Source organism: Canis aureus, chromosome 7, assembly GCF_053574225.1.
Source record: "Canis aureus isolate CA01 chromosome 7, VMU_Caureus_v.1.0, whole genome shotgun sequence".
In the NCBI taxonomy this organism is placed as follows: domain Eukaryota; kingdom Metazoa; phylum Chordata; class Mammalia; order Carnivora; family Canidae; genus Canis; species Canis aureus.
The window spans coordinates 16,790,700-16,813,755 of NC_135617.1; the positions used below are offsets into that span (position 1 = coordinate 16,790,700).

The 23,056-nt window shown below is 35.2% G+C and overlaps 1 protein-coding gene, 1 long non-coding RNA gene and 1 pseudogene across 2 annotated transcripts in view; 1 reads left to right on the forward strand and 2 right to left on the reverse strand.

Annotated features, from left to right (window-relative positions):
- The window catches only part of LOC144317093 (uncharacterized), a 36,843-nt gene extending 33,441 nt beyond the window's left edge, over positions 1-3,402 (forward strand). The window contains exons 5-6 of the long non-coding RNA XR_013382973.1: positions 3,076-3,196; positions 3,322-3,402. This is a non-coding gene — a long non-coding RNA (uncharacterized LOC144317093). The remainder of the gene's footprint in view (positions 1-3,075; positions 3,197-3,321) is intronic.
- LOC144316684 (uncharacterized) overlaps positions 1-23,056 on the reverse strand; it is a 507,527-nt gene that overhangs the window by 402,856 nt on the left and 81,615 nt on the right. The gene's annotated exons all lie outside the window — the stretch shown is intronic.
- LOC144317953 (U4 spliceosomal RNA) lies at positions 22,782-22,853 on the reverse strand (annotated as a pseudogene).

Below are 23,056 nucleotides of genomic sequence, written 5' to 3' on the forward strand. Positions count from 1 at the left end.
TAACAAAAAGTTAAAAATAGAACTACCCTACGACCCAGCAATTGCCCTTCTAGGTATTTACCCAAAGGACACAAAAATAGTGAAATAGTGATTCAAAGGGTATATGCAGCCTGATGTTTATACAAGCATTATTAACAATAGCCAAACTATTAAAAAAAGCCCAGATGTGCTTGAATGAATAAAGAAGATGCGTTGTATGCACACACACACACACACATACACACAGTGGAATATTACTCAGCCATCAAAAACAATGAAATCTTGCCATTTGCATGGATGGAGTTAGAGTATATTATGCTAAGGGAAATAAGGTCAGCCACAGAAAGATAAATACCTATGATTTTACTCATATTTAGAATTTAAGAAACAAAACAGATGAACATATAAGAGGGGGATAAAAGAAAAAGAAAAAATGAGAGAAGGAAATAAACCATCAGAGACTCTTAAAGACAGAGTACAAACTTAGAGTTTTTGGAGGGATGTGGGTTAGGGGGTAGGATAGATGGGTGACCGGTATTAAGGAGAGCACTTGTTATGATGAGCAAAGGGTATTGTATGTAAGCAATACATTACTAAATTCTACTCCTGATACCAATATTGGACTGTATGCTAACTACCTGGAATTTAAATAAAAATTTGAGTGTGCCTGGGTGGCTCAGTCGGTTAAGCATCTGCCTTCAGCTCAAGTCATGATCCCAGAGCCCTGGGGTTGAGCCCTGCGTCCAGCTCTCTACTCAGCGGGTAGTCTGCTTCTTCTTTTCCCTCTCCCCCTCCCGCTGTTCATGCTCTTTCGCTCTAATAAAACAATAATATCTTTTTAAATAAATAAATATCTGAAAAGAAAAAGGAAAAAAATAAAGTAACAGCCAACTAGATAGGAAATGCCAGGGACTCCTGGGTGGGTCAGTGGTTGGGTGGCTGCCTTCAGCTCAGGTCATGATCTCAGGATCCAGGATCGAGTCCTGCATCAGGCTCCTGCGGGGAGCCTGCTTCTCCCTCTGCCTGTGTCTCTGTCTCTCTGTGTCTCTCATGAATAAATAAATAAATCTTTTAAAAAAAAAAAAAGATAGGAAATGCCAAACACAGAAAGATTTTTACAACTGGAAACATAGTTTAGATTATGTTCCCTGATCATGTGTACATGTGTACTGAGTACTCCTCCTGTCAGTGAAAGGTGCATTTCTCTGCGAAACCATGGGTTAGCCGCATACTAGGTGGTGCAATTTACACCAGTGCTACCACCCTGAGCATGCACTGCCCTTTAGAATCTACAGAGTGCTTTCAAAGTCATGAACTCAGTATCCTTATGGTCATGGCATCAGCTCTGTGAGTTAATAGGTATCATAATTATCCTCATTCTGTGGATGAAGAAACTTGAGGCTCAGAAACATCAACTTATTCCATAACACCAATATACAAAAGATTATAATTTTGCTTAAAGTTCCAAACCATATTTTGAAGTACCACTGACTGGATCTGTCCCATTACACACTGACACTGAGTGTGACCTGACTATCCTGCTGCTTGAGACTATACCACTTTCCAAGGCAGAATGCCACCTCCACATGCAACAGCACAGTAAGCAAAGTACTGACTCCACTACTTCTTGGTTAGATTATCCTGAATCCCAGTTCCTACAATTAATAGCCACCTTAATAAATAGCTTGGAAAATTAAATTAAATGTGGTTTTATTTTTTTAATATTTTATTTATTTATTTATGAGAGACACAAAGAGTGAGGCAGAGACACAGACAGAGGGAGAAGCAGGCTCCTCACAGGGAGCCTGATGTGGGACTTGATCCCGGGACCAGGATCACGCCCCAAGCCAAAGGTAGACACTCAACCGCTGAGCCACCCAGGTGTCCCTAAATGTGGTTTTAAAAAAACTGCATTGCAAATCATGAAATGCTGCATAAAACTTAATTCATTCAGTATACAAATATTAAATGTCTTCGATGTGGCAGATACTAGGGATATAATGCTTAGCAAGACAAATACGGTTTCTCACCTCCTGATGCTGGTTGATTGTTACTAGTCTGGACGATGATTATTAGTGATCTTAAGTTGATTAGCACACTCAAACAGAAATCTATAACAAAGTAGCAATTTCATAAAACCAAGACCAGAAGCGAAATGAGTAACAGAAAGAGCACAGAATATGTGAGAAGGTATTTTCATTTATTTACCCCACTGGCTGGATGCTTAGAGGACAGTGTCTTGTTTTAGATACTAGCAAAAAAATCATGTGAACAATTTTGAAATGATTCATAGGAAAGCTACAAATCTGGTTAATTGGTTGGAAAATAACATCAGTAGAAAAAAAAATTAAAGGACCATGCTTTTTAACCTAGAAAACAAAAAATTAAAAGAAGCTTAATAAGAGTTGTCAGATGAATTCAGTTATGTAAATTTTCCTTCTTTCTGCCTCCACTGAGGACAAAGAAACTCAAATTGAAGCATAAAGGTTTGGTTAGATTGGAAGGGAGACAAGAGGGTCCTACTGCGAGAGTTCTTAAATAAATGATTACCCTAAAAATTAAATTGAAAATGTTCTTCCTCTCTCTCTCTCTCTCTTTCAGTAATAAGTGACATTCTCTTGTGTCAGAAATTGTGTGGATATGGAGGAATAAATTCAGTGATTTCTCAAGACCCTACAAGCCCAACCACAATTAGTTGGTGCTTATTTCTCGACAATTAAATAAAAGGATCCATTATCTTTCATTCAAATTTATTCTGAAAAAGAGTGGGACAGGGAAGGAGGAGCTGGTTTTAACAATTATCTTCATTTTTATTAAAGAACCCTGCATGGAAATTAGACAGTTGTTCTACATGTCCTCAGAGGCCAATGCCACAAAGAACTAGCTTAAAAGAGAAAACATGGAAGATCTGAGTTAGAGGACTCCTAAATACCAGGCAGGGAAAAAGCAGAGTGGGTCAATGAGCACATATTTAACATTAGCAGGGCTTGACGAATGAGAACAGAAGTATCAAGTGGAAATAGATTTCCCCGACAGGGGACATTTGTTATTCCGAATATATGATGTAACTTTTTTTAAAAAGATTTTATTTTTCAGTAATCTCTACACCCAACGTGGGGCTCAAACTCACAACTCTGAGATCAAGAATCACATGCTCTACTGACTGCCAGGGGCCCCACATGCCAGCCAGGGGCCTCAATATTACATAATTTTCAAGGTAATATTTTAATCTGCTTTTCAGTACATTTTATATAATGTCAACTCAATATCATGATTTCATGTCTTCTCTCTCTCTCTCTCTCTCTTTTTTTTTTTTTTTTTCTTTTTAAATTTGTCTGGAAGACAAAGATCTGGCTAAATTCCTCCCCAACACACCTACTGAGAGCATCAAAGAAAGCCTAGCATTGGTTACTGTGGTATTTAATAGAGCTTTTTAAATATTCAAATAAAATCTATTATGTATCTATGATGCTTATTTCAGCAGTTTGGAGACAATTATTACGTAGGAATTCCACTTATGTTCTATTTATTTATACCCCACTTCTTTTTTAAAAGCTTTGAGATTGTTTTCCAAAAAAAGGCCTCATAATAAGGCTAAGAAAACAAACACATAAAATCAAGATAAGGCGGAAAAAGAGAACTCACAGGTGCTAATTGTAAGGGTTTGTTTTAAAAGCAGTTCTAACTGACTTTTGATCTTTTTTACCACCCAGAGTAAAAAAAGAAATATAATAAAGACCTTATAATGATCCCAGCGAATAAGTATTTCTATTTCTAAGGGAGAAGAGCTTCTTATAATAATAGTTACTGATTTCAACTTTTCTGAAAATAATAGGATTATGTGTTCACTGAAGATAATTTGGAGAGCAAAAAAAACATAGAAAAGCAGGAAAAAATCATCCAAGATCCTGCCCTCAGAAGTAGCTATTTTTTATCACTTCAGGATATTCCCTTCCAATCTCTTTTCTGTGCATTCTATATGATTCAAACCAAAATATTTAATTTTGAAAAATCTTTGTTAAGATGATGTTAAATTAAGACATGAATCTTTTTAATGACTGCATAATGCTTTGCTATGTGAATACAGTATATTAACCATTCCTTTAATGTAAGCTATTCATATTATTCTAAGTTTTTTTTTTTAACCATTATAAATGATGCTTTATTAGGATGCCTGGGTGGCTTAGTTGGGAGAGCATGTGACTCTTAATCTCAGGGTTGTGAGTTCAAGCCCCACATTGTGTAGAAATTATTTAAAACAAATAAAATCTATTTTAAAAACAAATGTTTTATTGAACATCTTTATGCATAAACGTTTATCTTTATTTCTGAGAACTTCCTTTAAAGGGAGATATTCTTAAAATTGAAATTACTTGGTCAATGGGTAGAAACATTTTAAAGATTCTTCACATGGTTTTCTATTAAAGATAAATGTCCTAATGGAATGCTATACAGCTGTACAAAAAAAAAAGTGAAGGAGATTTCTATGAACTGATATGGAATGATCTCCAGAAAATATTGGTAGATTTTTTAAAAAACAAAATACAAAAAAAAAAGTATTTTCCTTATTTTTCTTTCTTTGTTACCCAGAAAAAAAAAAATCCATCTTGAAGGGGCTTCCACTGGTCAAATCTGGGCCAGTACAGTACAGTAATGAATGGTAAGCCATTTTTAAAAATAGGAATTCATGAATCCATATAGACAAATGAGAGATAAAGGAAAGAGTGCTTTTGCTTGTAGTAGAGTGCAGAGGGCCAACTGGTAAATACAAAGAGAGTAGTGAAGTTGAAAATGAGCATTTTACAACAATCACTGTAAAGTTTGGAAAGAGCAGGATCATCAACAGTTGCTAAATCTCAGAGATTTTTTTTATGAAGAGTAGAATATTTGTGTGATTTTAAAGTGTAAAAGTACAGAAAAAAAATGATAACTAGATTATGAAGAAATCAGACCACCTCAATCAGGTAGACAAATTAACATTACCAGTGAGGGTCAGATGAACATCATGTGCCTTCAGATGTGGTAATCTGAGAAGTACACATCTGGTTTCAACAGATAACATAAAGATTAGAATAATGAGAATCATTAGACAAGCACAAAATGTGAAATGTTCTATCAAAGAAAAAAGGAAATTCTATATTCTTCAAAGATGTCAAGGTCATAAGGACAAAGTGGGGTACCCCGGGTGACTCAGCGGTTTAGCGCTGCCTTCAGCCCAGAGTGTGATCCTGGAGTCCCGGGATCGAGTCCCACATCAGGCTCTGTGCATGGAGCTTGCATCTCCTTCTGCCTGTGCCTCTGCCTCTCTCTGTGTGTGTCTCTCATAAATAAATAATTAAAAATAAATAAATACGGACAAAGTGGGGCTGTGTGGAAATGTTCCAGATGAAAGGAGGCTAAAGAGACATGACAACTTAATGCAATATCTAATCTGAGACTGAAACCTGTCCTGTACTGAAGGGAAAGAAATCTCTATGAAAGATTATTGAGTCAATTGAGAAAATTATAAAATGAATAGTAGATCAGATAAAAATTATCATATCAATATTAAATTCAGTAACATCAATAACTGTACCATGAATATATAAGAGAATATTCCTAAGGAAATATACTCTGATGTGTTCAGGTCTAAAAGGTCATGATGTGTGCATCTTAGCCTCAAATAGTTCCACACAAAAGTTATAAATTAAATGAAGTAGTAGGGTAGCCTGATTGGCTCAGTTGGTTAAATGCCTTAGGCTTGGGTCATGATCTCAGGATCCTGGGATTGAGCCCTAAATCAGACTCCCTGTTCAGCGGGGAATCTGCTTCTCTCTCTTTTCCCCTTCCCCTGCCGGTGCGCCTTCTCTCCCAATCTCTCTCTCTCTCTCAAATAAGTAAAAAAATAAAATAAAATAGAGTAGTATAGGGGATCCCTGAGTGGCTCAGCGGTTTGGCGCCTGCCTTTGGCCCAGGGACTGATCCTGGAGTCCCAGGATCTAGTCCTGCATCGGGCTTCCTGCATGGAGCCTGCTTCTCCTCTGTCTGTGTCTCTGCCTCTCTCTCTCTATCTGTGTCTCTCATGAATAAATAAATAAAATCTTTAAAAAAAAATAGAGTAGTATATTAACAATAGATAGATCTGGATAAAAGTTATACAAGTGTTCTTTGTACTAATCACATTCTTGCAATCTTTCTATAAGCATGAAAATTGTTTGCAAGTAAAAAGGCTAAAAATTTAATTTTAAAAAAACTGACTGTTCCAATTTACTCTCCTACCAACAACTGTTGAAAGTACCTCTCTTGTTTCGTCCTTACCAACAGAGTATTGTTTTTTGTAATCTGCTATTTTGATAGGAAGAAATAGTATTTTATGTACATTTACCTGCTACTAATGAGGTTGAAAATGTGTCTATATATTCAATAGAAATCTTTATTTGTCTTACCTGTAAATGATTTTTCCATTTCCAGGCACAATTTTCTTAAATAAATGATTGTAACTTCGATAGCTCCATTGACTCATGAACGTTATCATGAACAAAATCTTCAACTACATTTTCGTAGAATATTCAGAATTGGGTTTTATAGGGTTGTTCTCTTCAGTAAATTCAATAAAGTTGAAGGTAGGCAAGAAGTCAAGATACATATAATTCCCTTCTAGAGGGGCCAGTTTTCTTTTTTAATTACCCATGTAACTCCAGGTAGATCGCCACTAGATGGAAGTAGTGCACAGCGCCCTAGTGGAAGCAGCTGGAACATCTCAGATTCCCTCTAAGAAGCAGTCATGCATTCATTCATTCAATTAACCTTGTAAGTCTTTTTTTCCAGGTACTGTGCTAGACTGTTGATTTTTTGCACCTGCAGCCTTATAGATTTTAAAATATGGATTATTAATATTTTAATAAGAACTAATTTCCTTTCTGAAAATTATTCTAAAATGTAATTATTTGAACATATATCAAATATACTTAAGTTTTTTAAAACAAATTTAAATCCCATAATTAATATATTGCCTCACTATATGTTAGCTATTCAATTAGCAGCACAGTCTATCCCTCTAAATTACCAAAAGTAATGCACTGTTTTTCACCCTGGACCCTTTAGCCTAAGATCAAAACAATCTCCACCTTCCTTGCTGGATAAGTCACCTCTCTGTAGTATCCCAGTTTAAGAAAGAGGCTCAAAGAATATAAGATTGTCCACACCTCTCTAATGGTTTCACTAATGGTTAATACCTCACAGACCTCAATTCTACTTTCAGGTAACACATGCCCTTCTTCTTTCCAGGAATAGTTGTTCTTTTACCCAATCAAAAGGAGCCATTGATCTACTTTTTATACATAAATAGTTTAATTTTCTTCATGACACTGGATCCTTCTAGTAGAGCTTTTTCATTTAAGGAGCATCTGAGTGGTGCAGTCAGTTAAATGACTGACTCCTGGTTTTGGCTCAGGCCATGATCTCAGGGTCGTAGGATCAAGCCCTGCATTGGATTCTGTGCTCAGCAAGGAGTCTGCTTAGGACTTTCCCTGCCCCTCCCTGCCCTGCATGTTCTCTCTAAAATAAATAATAAATCTTTTTTAAAAAAGAACTTTTTTCATTTAAAAATAAAATACAATTAATTTACTAAGGAACAGACCTATAACTCAAGCACTTAGTAATATGTCTTACCTTTTAACTGGACAAAGAAATTTAGCAGTTTTAAACAATTTGAGTCAGCAACAGGAAGTCAGAGGGTACCAAAAAAAATGATTGCATCATACCTTGTGTTACTTGAATTTTAATATATTAAGTAGAACAAGAAAGTGTGATGAGATATCAGGCAAATAGAGATACTCTTTTTAATAAATGCTTTTGATTATGAATAAGGCAAGCAACAAGCAATCAGATTTTCTTTACTGAAAGGTTTCTTTTTGAAAATTATTCCAAGGCACCTGGGTGGTTTAGTAGATTAAATATCTGCCTTAGGCTCAGGTCATGATCCTGGGGTCCTGGGATGAAGCCCCAAATTAGGGCTTCTCCCTCTCCCCCTGCCTGTTACCACTGCTTGTGTTCTCTCTCTCTCTCAAATAAATAATCTTTGTTTTTAAAGAAAAGAAGATTAGCTCCTCATCCTTATGTCTTTGAATGCTCTACTTACGTGACATGTATTTAAAAATTAATATCTAGGGGCACCAGGGTGGCTCAGTAGATTAAGCACCTGCCTTTGGCTCAGGTCATGATCTCAGGGGTAGGAGACTGAGCCCTATGTAGGGCTCCATGCTCAGCACAAGGTCTGCTTGAGATTCTCTCTCTCCTTCTGCTCCTCCCTCTGCTCCCGTGCTTTCTCTCTCTCTAAAATAAATAGATAAAATCTTTTTTAAAAAATTAATATCCAGGGATCCCTGGGTGGCGCAGCGGTTTGGCGCCTGCCTTTGGCCCAGGGCGCAATCCTGGAGACTCAGGATCGAATCCCACGTCGGGCTCCCTGCATGGAGCCTGCTTCTCCCTCTGCCTGTGTCTGTGCCTCTCTCTCTCTCTCTCTCTCTGTGTAACTATCATAAATAAATAAAATTAAAAAAAAAAGAAAAAAAAATAATATCCATACATTGAACAGCATTCAGGTTTACTATTATATTGTCACAACAAATTTCTAAATTAAATATTATTTGTCTATATTTGTGTAGAAGTTGATAATTTTTGTTTTGTTTTCAGGACATTTGACTTCATTAACACATTGCTGCTCTTCTATGTTATTTTCTCTCCCCATTTCTTGCTCCCACATATCCTTCTTGTCACTTCAGTCACTTTCCTCAACTCTCTGCATGGCCTGAACCTAAGACCTCATTATCTCTGTTGCAGACATTTAGTGGTTTCTTAATACCTCTCTTGAGATCAGGAAATAAAAATAAAGCATGAGGCCAGCTCACAAAGAAAGAGCTCAATAGTAATCCTCCAAAGAAGGGGGTAAAAATTATTACTATTGCTGCAAACCACTGATCAATTAATCTACTGTTCAACAGGATTTCCATAACTTTTAACTTTATAAGTTTCTATAGCAGTGAATAAAGTCAAGAACTACAATTTCCTGCCTTCACCTTCACCTCTCTACCATCTCTTCCTCACATTTCAGAATTACCTTCTTCTTTATAAAATTTAAGAATGACCAATCAAAAATAAATAAATAAATAAATAAATAAATAAATAAATAAATAAATAAAAAGAATGACCAATCAGGTCTATCTCATGTTTTAAATCCTTCAGTGGTTCCCCATTGACCTTAAGTTCAAATTTTGTAACATAGTTACAGACCCTTTCAAAATCTGACCTCTATTTGGCATTCCAGCTTCACCTCTTTTCAGTCACCTCCATCTCACACTTGCTGGACAGCATCCTAAATTTCCCTCAAGTACCATCCTTATTCTGGCCTCTAGTCTTTTGTATGGCTATACCCTGTGTCATTAACATGCTTCCTAACTTTTATATATTTCAAAGTCCAACTTGTGTATTTTCCTAGGTAGCTTTTCCTGATCTTGCTGATAGTACTTATTTTGTCTTTTTCTGTATCTCACATATTATATTATTTCATTTATTATACTGCAATATAGCTAACTTACATTCTGTCTCCCATACTCTGTTACAGTTCCTGAAAGACAGAACTAAGAGTTACATTTTGTACCACTATAGGATAGTGCCTGACCTATAACAGGGGCTCAATATCAATTTAATTGAACTAAAAATGCTATTCCGGGGCACCAGGGTGGCTCAGTCGATGAAGCATCTGACTCTTGATTTAGGCTCAAGTCAAGATCTCAGGATTATGAGATCAAGTCAGGCTCTGTGCTAGGGGTGGAGCCTGCTTAAGATTCTGTCCTTCATATGCTGCTACACCTTCTCTTAAAAAAAAAAAAAAAAGCTATCTCATCATCAGTTTAACAAAGAATCTCTTCTATGAGTATTTACCTTAACACTTAACAGGCTACTCCATTTCTGGTCAATTTGGTTCTCTTTGTAAAAAAGAAACAATCTTTTTTTTCTTTCTTTTTTTTTTTTTACATTTACATGACCACTAAATATTCAATATTACAAACGTGGGACCAATGATAGAAATGGTTATGCTTGATATTACCCTCTCCAGAGTCCCAATTATAATTTAAAATTGTTCTTTGATATAATGGAAGTACTCATAATTAATAATGCTCATTATTATTAATATCTAGTATTTATTATCTGCCTGACATTAGACTTTAAGCTTTTATATGATTATCTAATTCAATCCTCAAAACAACTCTTCCCCATTTCTTATTTAAATAGATCTGTGTTGATGTGGCCTCCAGGTCACTTTGAAAATAAATACATTAATTGGTTATTTATTTCATGGCAGTACACATAAATTGTCCTCAGAAAGCATTTGTCCAGTATCCCTAGGAGAATAAATCAGGATACAGACATTAAAATGTATTTAAGCCTTTTTTGTGAAAATATTTGCTTCAGGGGAATTTAATGTCTTCGCCCAGTGAGTCTTCCAGGCTAGCTTTAATACATGAGTGAATTAAAAACATGAACAAATGGCAATGCTGCAAGCATGGCAAGTTTATTGACTTTTGTCATGTAGGAATATGTACTGGATAGGACAGTTAATGGCAAAAATGCCTGGTGCAGTAGACTCTGCCTTGTTTGACATACTGATGTAAAAATGAGTATTATTGATTAATTTTTTTAAAGACAATTTTCTAGAGACTAGATTAGAATCTGAAAATGCTATTAACCTCATAGCAATGGAAAAAGACTCTAATTCTGTTTGATGGAGGCAGCTGACGAGAAATTCAGGTTAGGGCCAATCATTTTACAAAAATTAGTTCACTATACCAGTTGCAATAGCAAGCAATATGGTTTTGAACATCCTCCAACTGGATTTGATGTTTCTGGAAGCTCTGAAACACCAGTGGGAGAATATGTGAATAAGTGTCAAATTCTCAAAGCATCCTCTTCCCCCCCCCCCACCCCGGAGGGTTAAGAGAACAAAAAGGAGGAAAAGATAATGCTTGCTTGTTTATACATTCATTGTTTGTCAAATAAGAATACTCCTTCACAAATGAAGAATCCTTCTGAACTTTACCAACTCAAACATGTAACTCAAGGATTATTTGCATAGAACTGTTTGATTTTCTGCTTTTTTTTCTCTGTTTTATTTTGGTAAATCATTCTTTGGGGAATACTGAAATAAGGAGTTTTCATTAATTCTAGCAGTTTGAGGACTAGAATTATAAAGGATAAAAGTGTAAGATTAGAATTGCCAGAGATATGAATTGGTTTAAAAAGAGGAAATCTGTGATTAAAACTAGGATAAAGTTAGCTATGAATATATGTATTTTACATGAGAAGTGGTAGGGCAGGGTTCAGAAGATTTGAGTTTTACAAATTTAATTACCCACCCAAATTATCTAGCCAAAAATTAATCTTCTGGATTTATAAGATAATACAGCTCTTTTATTAAAAGTATACTTTCATTTTATTCAAAATAAGATAGTTCCTAACAAAGAAAAAAAAAACACATTTCAAAGTTAATTTTTAGAGCCTCCTTTAAAGGCATCAGTGGTAGCAATAACTTGAGTTAACATTAAAGTCAGTAGTTAAAAATATTAGAGGCTGGGGTGCCTGGGTGGCTCAGTCAGTAAAATGTTTGCCTTTGGCTCAGGTCATGATCCCAGGGTCCCGGATCTGGCCGCAAGTTGGGCTCCCTGCTTGGCAGGGAGTCTGCTTCTCACTCTTCCTCTGCCCTTCAGCAACCCCCACCCCCACTCATGTTGCTCTCTCTCAAATATATAAACAAAATAATATATATATAATATGATATGATTCATATCATATCATATCATATATATATGTATGTGTATATATATATGACCCAGACACCCTCTCTGCCTCTCAGCCCCCTCCCCAGTACTGTGGGGCTGGACCTCACCCACCCCCCCAACATGTGAAGCCAGTGATGGGCGTGTACATCCACACCTGCGTTCATCCTGTGACCCAGGGCTGTGCTGGCTGGGCAGCTGGGTGAGAAGGAGAGGCATTCTGTTTTTCTGCAAATGTTTTAATGAGTTCATTCTTGCCCCCACCTTGCTAGGGTGTTGCTGGCTGTACTGGACTCACACACTGTATGTACTTACTGGCAATGATGTCAAATGTAATTTATTTTGACATTTTCACAATAAAGCCTTGAAGATGGAAAAAAAAGTGTGTGTGTGTGTGTGTGTGTGTGAAGCTATGAATATATTTTTAGTGAAACGAAATATTTGTAAATATGCAAGTTTTTACAACTCAAAAGAACTAAATTGAGAAAACCAGAAAATAAGAGAGAAAAATATATAAACCAACAATTCACTCAAAGGATGATAATTTCCACACAGGTATAATGATAAAAATAGTCTTCACTAATGATTAAAACACAGAGCAAAACATCAATATGGCACCACCTAATGAAAGTAACATAATTTCAAAATACTGATATAGGAGAGAAGCTGTGGTAAAACAATACTTGCACAACCCTTTCAGAAAGCAATGTAGCGGTCACAAAGATTTTTATATACTTTTGATATGTTAATACCACTTTTCACAATTTATTTTGAAAAAATAATCTGAAAGAGAGAACAGGTATAGGGATACAAAAAAAACTGCACAAAAATGAAAGATATATTCCATGTCCAACAATATGTACATGATTAAATAAAGTATGCTAGAGTAATATAATAGGACTTTGTATAAGTAAAATTTCTAAATAAGAAGCCTGTGGCAACATAAATAAATATACAAAATAGGTTAAAAAATAAGTATAAGTATATATCTATAATATGATTAGAATTATGTAAAAATTACTTATACTCAAGCGACCAGAAAGGAAAGTGAAAAACTAAATACTCGTTTTTTAGATATGAGAAGAATATTCCAGGTTTTTAATATCCATCACATTTATATAAAGCATGTTAAAGATAAAAGAAAATTTATATAAATCATCTTATGTCCGATATTAAAACAGCCACTCACTAGAGCAATACTAGGACATTAACAGAACCGGTTTCAAGCCTTCTCCTACAAGTTCTTCGGGCTAGGGCAGTCCTGTAATTTATTTTGGCTTCAGGCAACTATTTTATCTGTAAAACAATAGGAATGTTATATGAGTAAGTCTCAAACTTTAATCCTGCAATTCCTTGTTCAAACTAAATCTTACTTAAAATTGGTGAAAGTAGAGCTCCTGTGGCTGATGTGTATGTAAAAAGGATAGTGCTCAGAAGGCTAGTTCCCTTCCTTCTCCCCTCCCTAAATGCTACTTCTGAAAGCAACCTCTGAGAAGGCTCTGAGGAATGCCAGTAAAAAATAATGAATTAAAGATTTTGATGGTCCCTTTATATCTGAAGTACACGGTTATTAAAATATTAAGGTTCTCTTCTATTATAATTTTTCGTGTGTGTTTGTGTATGTGTGTGATATCCTTCACTAGATTGTAAAGATTGTTATGTTAGAAATTGTTGCTTATAAAATTGGCTATCTAAATTTCCTTTGCTGTGGGGCACCTGTTTGGCTCAGTTGGTATAGCATGTGACTCTTAATTTCAGGATTGTGAGTTCAAGCCACATGTTAGATGTAGAGAACACTTAGAAACAACAACAACAAAAAAATCTTCAAAAAAAGAATTGCTTTGCTATATGCACTCAGATAAAGAATCACTGCATAAGCAAAAAGGGGAATGGTAAAATTAAAAAATCTATATTTTAAAAAATCTATATTTTTATTTGCAACAAAACACTGTCTAGCAGTAAGCTGTTGTCTTCTAGTTCATCAAAGTTACATATAAATTACACATGGAAAAAATAAATTACACATGGATTAGCAATTTTCAAAGATGTGTAATATTAAATTGGAATAATTTACGTATAAATTGAAAGGTCTTTTCTGATATAATAACATTAAAGAAAAAAGCCACCTTTCAGGCATAAATCTTCTTGCTTCCTAAAATTCTCAAGATACTTTTAGTTCATGTCTTGGGTAGAAGCAAAGCAGGATTACCTCTAATATTCAGGTTTATTATTTAAAAGTCCACACAGGTAGTTAAGATCACCCTTGTGAAATCTGATGTGATTGGCCTGATGGTTTCACCAAGTGAGACCCTATGCCATAGGACTGTTCTCTTCTACCATGTTTGAAATCCTAACCACTGGAATCATTTCCCTTAGATAGAGGATGATTAAAAAGACCATGGAGAGAATGCCTACATTTTAGCAAGCAGATCTTCCATTAATCCTCTGTCATATGTTGGGTTTATTGGATTAGCTAATGATCCTCCAGTAATGTATAAATAATCCAAGGTCAAAGGATTGTAAAACAGAAAGTTGGATTAGAGGAAACATAACATTGCCGAAATGGTAGAAACTAGAGAAAGAATTATCTAGAATTGTAGAGGGCCTGGGACAAATTTATGAAAAGGAAAAGATGAAATCTGCTTATCAAAATGTGAAATGGAAGTCAGTAAGAGCCAACCACTTAACAACATATATAACTGCCTTTCCAGCTATCTGACTTCCTTTGAGGATCATTTACTTCAGAAACATTCATTTACTCTCACCATTATAACCCTAACACTTTAACTTAAATACTCCATCTCTTATTTTCCTTTCTAAATTTTACTAACAACAAAGATAAAGAGAGAATAATCATAGGCTTGGCAGTAGGAGGAATAAAGGATAGGAATTCCAGCTCCATCTCTTACTGGCTATGTAACTTTGGATAAACCACTCAAAAGAACAGTCTACTGTTGAGCCCACTGATTCATGACCTCAGTCTCTCTAGGTTTAAAGCCCAGGGCTTTTACTTACCATGTATGCCACCCTGGCTAAATTACTTGATCTCCCTAATTCTCCATTTCTTTATGTTTAAAATAAGGGCTGATGATGGTAATAATGATGATAAATATAGAGACCACATAAATATATCCAAAAAGAGCCCTTATCACAGTTTCTAACATACAGACCACTAATAAATACCAACCATCATTATTATTAAGTTGCCTAATATCTCTGGCCTTCAGAATGTCAACTATAAGAGAAGTAATATACTTACTGTACTACCTATTTTCAAGGGTACAATAAATAAGAGTAATAAAAGCACTTACCACAATATCTCCACATTGTAGGTACCCAGAACCATTAAGTGTCTTTCTCATTTAAAGCCTGTCTATTCAAAAGCCTTCTCAATTAGAACTTCTTTGGCCTAGAGTATATTTTCTATACACTTAACTGATATTGAACATTTAATAGCCTACAATTATTTGTGATTTTATGTACTACCTTTGCAACAATTATTACAATCTCTTTGTAGTAGAAATACATTGTATTTTGCACCAATGTCTATTGCCCCTCTGGTCATCCCAGAAAATTCTATAATTTTTATCTACTTATGGGGAAATCACAGAAATCACATACAACCTCACTCTGAATCTTTATACTTCCTATGGAAGTGAATCCACAACCAGTTACAGAAATGAGGCAATAACTGATGAGCTCTGGCCAGTCCAAGTAGCTCATTTTCCTGCTTTTCCTGCTTTTTTTTTTTTTTTTGATCATTTTAATCATCATACCATAATCACATTAAAATTGGCAGAACTCCCATGACAGACAGAACAGAGACCTGTCATGCAAGGAAAAATAGTGAGAGTTTCATAAAGCTTGAGAGAAGCACCAGGGCTACACAGGGCAGCTGCAGCAATCTCAGAGGACAGTGCCACAGTGCTGGAGCAGGGTAGGAACAAATGGTGCTACAGCGACAGCTGGCCTGAGGCCACTGGGGCTTCCTAACAGGAATTTCCTAATATGCTTGGGAAGCAGAGCACTTTAACAGATGTAAATGGAGTAGGGTACTGCTTCTGCAGAAGCATTTTGACTCAGATATAACACATGACCTTATTGGAGCCAATGATACTCTCTGTGCATTTTGCTATGTATACTGAAAGAGAGGCATGCAGGGTTTGTTGTTGCTGTTGTTATTGTTTCAAGTGAATCCAAATCTAGAGATACAGGCCTGGAGTCCTTATTACTATGTGGAGACTAAGAATAAGTCATCTAAATAGATTCTAGATTCCACAACAATAATTTCAACTAAATATTTTTTAAAAGTCAAAGAATACATGACTTTCCAGAAAGAGTCCAAATTTGAAATAGAGATTCATCAATATTAGGTCATTTTCGTTTTTCTGTAGTACAACCTAGACATCTTAATTTTTAATCTCTCCTTAAAAGTACTTTGAAGATCAACATTTCTCCCTTTCTTGATTAACCATTGCCTTGCATATATTTGGAGATGATTTTATTTTTATCCTATAATCTTCAATATAAATACATAGTTTGGTTAGCTGTTATCCTAACCAAATGAAAAATAAAATCATATTTTTAAACAGACAATGCCAGAGGGGAAAATGAGCTCTTTTAGAAACAATATTTTTGATATATAATAATATAATATTCTGAAATATAATGCTCCAGCCTACATTATGACTACAATGGGTGATTGATGCCCCTACTCTTTAACAATTCTCTCAAAGAACCATCTAGAAATCTATCAGAGATCTTACTTACACATGAATACCAGAGTAGGAGAGAGGGAAAAAACCCAAATTATCCTCTTCTCTCTTTTGTTGGCCTAGGTTCTAAATAATTCCTTAAGATTCTTAAAAAGTATTATAGCTATGGCTTAGTTTTTTTAGAAAGTGTTCAAAATAACTTTTTTAAATCAATTTCTCAAAGTTCTTTTTTTCAAAGATTAATAATCAACTTCAAATACATTTGATACATTAGAATTATATTCTATCAAATCTCAAGTTCCAAGCCCTACCTTATCTCCTATTTAAATACAAGGATGACAGTATAGTCCAGTATTTAAGGGAATCATTCAAAGTTCTAAATCTAATATGACTAACAAAATGAATTATTATAAGAATGGCAGTATTTCTATATTAAAAGGATCATTTACCATGATCAAGTGGAATTTATTCTGGAAATGCAAGGATGGTTCAATATTCACAAATCAGTCAATGTAATACACCACATGAATAAAACAAAGGATAAAAATCAGATGATCATCTCAATAGATGTAGAACAAGCATCTAAAAATTCAACATCCATCCATTACAAAAACTTTCAACAAAGTGGGTTTAGAGGAAACATACCTCAACATAATAAAGGCCATACGTGAAAAAAAAACTAATATCATAAATCAATAGTGAGAAACTAAGAACTTTTCCTCCAAGATCAGGAACAAGAAAAGTAAGCCCACTCTCATCACTTCTATTCAACATAATACTGGAAGTCCTAGCCACAACAGTCAGATAAGGAAAAAAAAAAAAAGAGGAGAGGGGCAAGCATTCATACTGGTAAATAAGCTAAACTGTCACTAGTGCAAATGACATGTTACTATACATAGAAAACCCTAAAGACTCCACAAAGAACTACTGGAAGTAGTAGATGAATACAGTAACGTTTCAGGATACAAAAGTAATGGCCAGAAATCTGTTGTGTTACTAGGCAATAATAACAAAATAGCAGAAAAAGAAATTAAGAAACCAATTCCATTTACAATTGTACCAAAAAAGAATAAAATACCTAGAAATAAACTTAGCCAAGGAGGTGAAAGACCTGTACTCTTAAAGCTATAAAATATTGATGAATGAAATTGAAGACAACACAAACGAGTGGAAAGACATTCCACGTTCACAGATTGGACAAATATCGTTAAAATGTACACACCACCAAGACAATCTACATATGCAAAATAATCCCTATCAAGATACTAATGGAACTAGAACAAATAATACTAAAATGTGTATAGAACCACAAAAGAACCTGAATAGTCAAAGCAATATTGAAGAAAAAGAACAAAGCTGGAGGTATCACAATTCAAAATTTCAAGATATACTACAGAGCTGTAGGTGTCAAAACAGTATGGTACTGTCACAGAATTAGAGAAATAGATCAGCAGAACAAAAGAGAAAGCCCAGAAATAAACCCACATTTAAAACAGTCAATTAATCTAGGACAAAGGAGGCAAGAATATAAAATGAGGAAAAGGCAGTCTCTTCAATAAAGGGAAAAGTGGAAGCAACATGCAAAAGAATGAAACTAGACCAGATTATACTATACACAAAAAACAAACTCTAAATGGATTTCAGACTTAAAAGTGAGACCTGATACCATAAAACTCCGAGAACAGAACATAGGCAAGATTTCTATGACATCAGCCAGGACAACATTTTTCTAGGTATATCTACTAAGGCAAGGAAAACAAAAGTAAAAATAAAGTCCTGAGATTACATCAAAATAAAAACCTTTTACACAGAGGGGAAAATCAGCAAAACAAAAAGGCAACTTATAAAAAGGAAGATTTTTGCATGTGATATATATGGTAAGGGGTTAATATCCAAAATGCACAAAGAGTTTATACAACTCAACGTGAAACACACACACACACAAACATAATCTGATTCTTAAAATGGGCAAAGGAACTGAATAGATATTTTTAAAAAGAGGACATATAGGCACATGAAAAGATGTTCAATATAGCCCATCATCAGGGAAATGGAAACTGAAACCTCCCTGAGATATCACATCAGACCTGTTAGAATGGATAAAATAGAAAGCACATGAAACAACAAGTGTTGGCAAGGATATGGAAAAAAAAGAACCCCCGTACACTTTTGGTGGGAATGTAAACTGGTGCAGTCAATGTAGAAACTGTATGGAAGTTCCTCAAAAAGTTTCAGACATATTATATGATCCAATAATTCTACTACTGGATTTCTACCAAAAGAAAACACAAACAATAACTTGAAAAGATATATACACTCCTCTGTTTAGTGCAGCATTATTTACAATAGCAAGATATGTAAGCAACCCAAGACAGATGAATGGATAAGGAAGATGTGGCATATATACACAATGTAATATTACATAGCCATAAAGAAGAATGAGATCTCACCACTTGCAACAACATGGATGGACCTAGAGGGTATTATGCTAAATGAATAAGTCCAAAAAAGACAAATATCATCTGATTTCACTTATATGTGATATCTAAAAAACAAAACAAATGAATAAACAAATAAAAAACAGGATCAGACCTATAAATACAGAAAACAAATTGATGATTGTCAGAGGAGGAGGGGGCAATGGATGAAATGGGTGAAGGGGAGTGGCAGATACAGGCTTCCAATTATGGAACGAATAAGTCATGGGAACAAAAGGTTCAGCATAGGGAATATAGTCAATAATATTGTAATAGTGTTGTACAGTGTCGGATGGTAACTAACTACACTTGTAGTGAGCATAATATAACATATAGAGTTCTTAAATCACTATGTTGTATACCTGAAACCAATATAACATTATATGTCAAGATATTCAAAATTTTAAAAACATTATATATATATATATATGATTGGTAGCCTCTCAAATAGAAGTTTTACAAAAGACTTCAGGATCAAATATCTTCCTTTGCATATAGATTTACATAAATAAAATCAAAGACTTGCTGTATCACATATATTGATATATTAATAGAGCAATGTTCTTAGGCTCCATACCCTAATAAATCTGAAGTTCTCTTGATACCTAAGGAATTAGAACCCTTTCATTAGGGTTCATTACAGAATGGTTATTCATTCATTCTTGCATCCATTCAACCCTTATTCCTCTCTGGGTGCTAGACTCTGGGAATATAAAGAAAAAAAGATACTGTCCATTAGTAGTTCATAGTCTAATAAGAGAACAAAGCATATGAACAAATAACTGTAGTTTAGTAAATATTATGACAAATATATACAAAAGAATAGATTTGAAGCTCAGTGGAGGAGACATTTTCTTTATCTGGAAAGTTAAGAAAGAGTTCACAAAGAAAAAAAAAAATTTGATCTGGAACTAGAACCACGAAAAGCCCTTCACATTGAATTTACTCTCTCTAAAAGGAGATTCCTATGGTGCTTAAGATTTTTTTCAAAGACATGTTTATAATAGAATACTCTCTGTTTTAAGTTCCTAAAAGTGTCAAGAGACATTTAAAGCAAAATTTTGAAGTGTAACAAGATGACTTTACAGCAGCTTAATTATATGACAAAGGGCATAATTACTATAGTTACCTCACACCAACAAAAATGGAAATCATTTCAGCTTGAGTTTGAATGGGGAAGATCAGAATTAGAATTTCCTTTCATTGAGCAATGAGAATTGTCTCTACGATCCTGGGAACAAAAAAGGAGTCTCAAAAAATAAAAACCACTTTCTGTGAGGAGTAAAGACCCAGTATATTCTCAGGATTTAGGACCTGTCTAGCATTGTAGTAGGGAAAATGACATTGAGATGTCCTACACTTGATCCTTCAACTTTGGGGACTCTACAAGTTTCCATGCTATAGCCACAAAATCTCAAGTGCCCTTTAGTGGTCCCCTTATGAGTCCTGACTCTAAGATGTGAATCAGAATCAGGAACCCAATCACAGAGAGACAGGCCTCAAGTTTTTGAAACACAGAGTCTGGAAGGCATCTGTGAGCCTGGTTAGGCTTGTTCCATATGAACTGATTCTAGTATGGTCTTAATAGTCCAAAAAACACATTCCCTCTCGACTTAAGATTTCTGAAATATCTCTCTGCCTTTCAGTTAATCCATTGCTAAAGCTCTTTTTTATAGCATGTCAGCTGCTGAAACAGTGATAATGATAGTTTTTAATTAACCCAGAAAGTTCAGAGGAGGAAGCACAATGTGCCTGGGCTCCAGGGCATAAGCTAACTTTATAGACAGTGATGTTAAAACTTTGCAGTTGCCAGAAGCATCTCCTGGCTGCATTCAGATTCAGGACACTAACACTTATATGACACCTGACAAACCAGTTTTTAAGTCTCTCCAGGGAATAAGGTTCTCCAGTGTCCTGTAAGTAGCCATTTCCATGGAAAGATTAATTCATATTTAACATAATCTCCTGCTTCTAATTTTTTCTTGTTATTATCTTCATTTTAATAATCAAACTAAATTAAATCTGTATGTCTAAATGCTAAGAAAAAAGATAACTCAATCTTCATGGTTGAACATTTCCACTTCTTACTGTGTCCAAAAAACAGGGAAAATATTCTCAATTTGAGAGTCTAGGAAACTCTGTCAAATATTGCCTATAATTAATTTTTATGTTAGCCAGTTATATTTTTGAAATTTTCCAGAAATTCTACAGATTATATCTTGCACAAATGGCCTTTTAGCCAGTCTTAGAACATATGAGAAGAAATTCCAGAAACCTTGGTAACTGCCACTTACTCAAATTCCACAGAACAAAATATTTTTGGCCCAACCTGAGTCTTATTGGGAGCTGACAGTGACGGGCAAGGAGTTTATTCAAAGCCGAATACACTGTGCATTGTATATTATGTACTCCATGGTTCTGAGATTAATGATGTGCCTTGGTGTAGGTGTGAAGATATCTAGCACATATTCCAGCAAAGTTGTATCTTGGAATATTTTAACCCTTATAATTAAGGTTGGGCCATTAGGGGAGCATTTAAGCTTCCAGAACTTCAGAACTTACCCTTATTAACCCAGACCTATCATCTGCAATTGTGTGAAAAATGTTGGGAAAACCCAGAAACACCTCAACCTATCACTGGAGATTATTACTGATATTCCTTCTGTGTTACTCCGCTCTATATGACTTATACTAGAGTTCTCCAACTGAAGAACTGGCACATCGGTGTGCATCCAGTGCTTTAGAGGTGTATTTAATATGCTGATTCATTTAGACCCAGGGGCTAGAGTTCCCTCATTAGATGGCTTTGATCTCAATAAGCATTTTCCAGAACTCCTCAGTAAAGGGTCAGACATTATGATCAGGCTCACGCTGTAGTCCCACAGATGAGGAGCATACAATATGACAACATGCTACATTTACTGTTCCTCTATAGCATCACAAGCATCCCCAGAGAAGTGGTCTATTACTTGGACATCTGTGTTAGCATCCTGGGGAATCTTTTGAAAAGCTTTATTTGAAAGTTTTACATACATTTAACTTTTGTCTATTCTAATATCTTGTATTTCTCTTTTCAAATTATATAACATAAAGAAAACTTTTTTTTTTTTAAACAAGACTGTAAGTAGATACCTTTCCAAAACACCTCCATTTTACCCTGGCATACTAAACAAATCCATCATCTTCTATGTATTCTATTCTATAATGTGAAGATGGTTGGGGAGTACTTCTTTAGATAAGTAGACCTTGATACAATTTGGTTTATGTCTGGCGTAGTCATCAGTTTGAAACTACAATTATCATTTGTCAAGATATTGGTCAAGTTAGTGTGTAACTCAAATATTCCAAGGCCACATCAGCATTGAGTTACAAAGTAGATAATATCAACACACAACACCAATTATCACAGCTTTAATATACCTTTCATCTCAGTTATTAATGATTTAAGAGTCCCCAAAAAGATCATACTCCAATACCTTAATCACAAATCAGGAAAACTCAATTGAAAATTTCATCACCGGGAGGCCTGAGTGGCTCAGCAGTTGAGCGTCTGCCTTTGGCTCAGGGCGTGATCTTAGGGATCCCCTAAATAAATAAAATCTTAAAAAAAAAAAAAAACTTCATCACCATTGGTGATTGAAAACCACCATTCACAAACATCTGGGGCCCTACCTATTCCACTCCAGTGACACACTTCCTTCAGCTTAACTCAGTGCATCAGCCTTGCCTCCCTGAATGACAGAATTATATTTCTAGGAATATCCTCAGAGACCAAGGAAACTAATCCACATAAATGCTTCATTCTTAATTAGCAATAATCACACCTCGGATAAACCTCATCGGCTATGATACTGCCACTGCACAAAGCTAAATGCTTCATTCTCAAATAAGATTCCACTAGAACTGGGACGCCTGGGTGGCTCAGCGGCTTAGCCCCTGCCCAGGGGGTGAACCTAGAGTCTCAGGATCCAGTCCCACATTGGGCTCCTTGCATGGAGCCTACTTCTCCTTCTGCCTGTGTCTCTGCCTCTCTCTCTCTCTCTGTCTCTCTCTCTGTCTCTCTCTCTGTCTC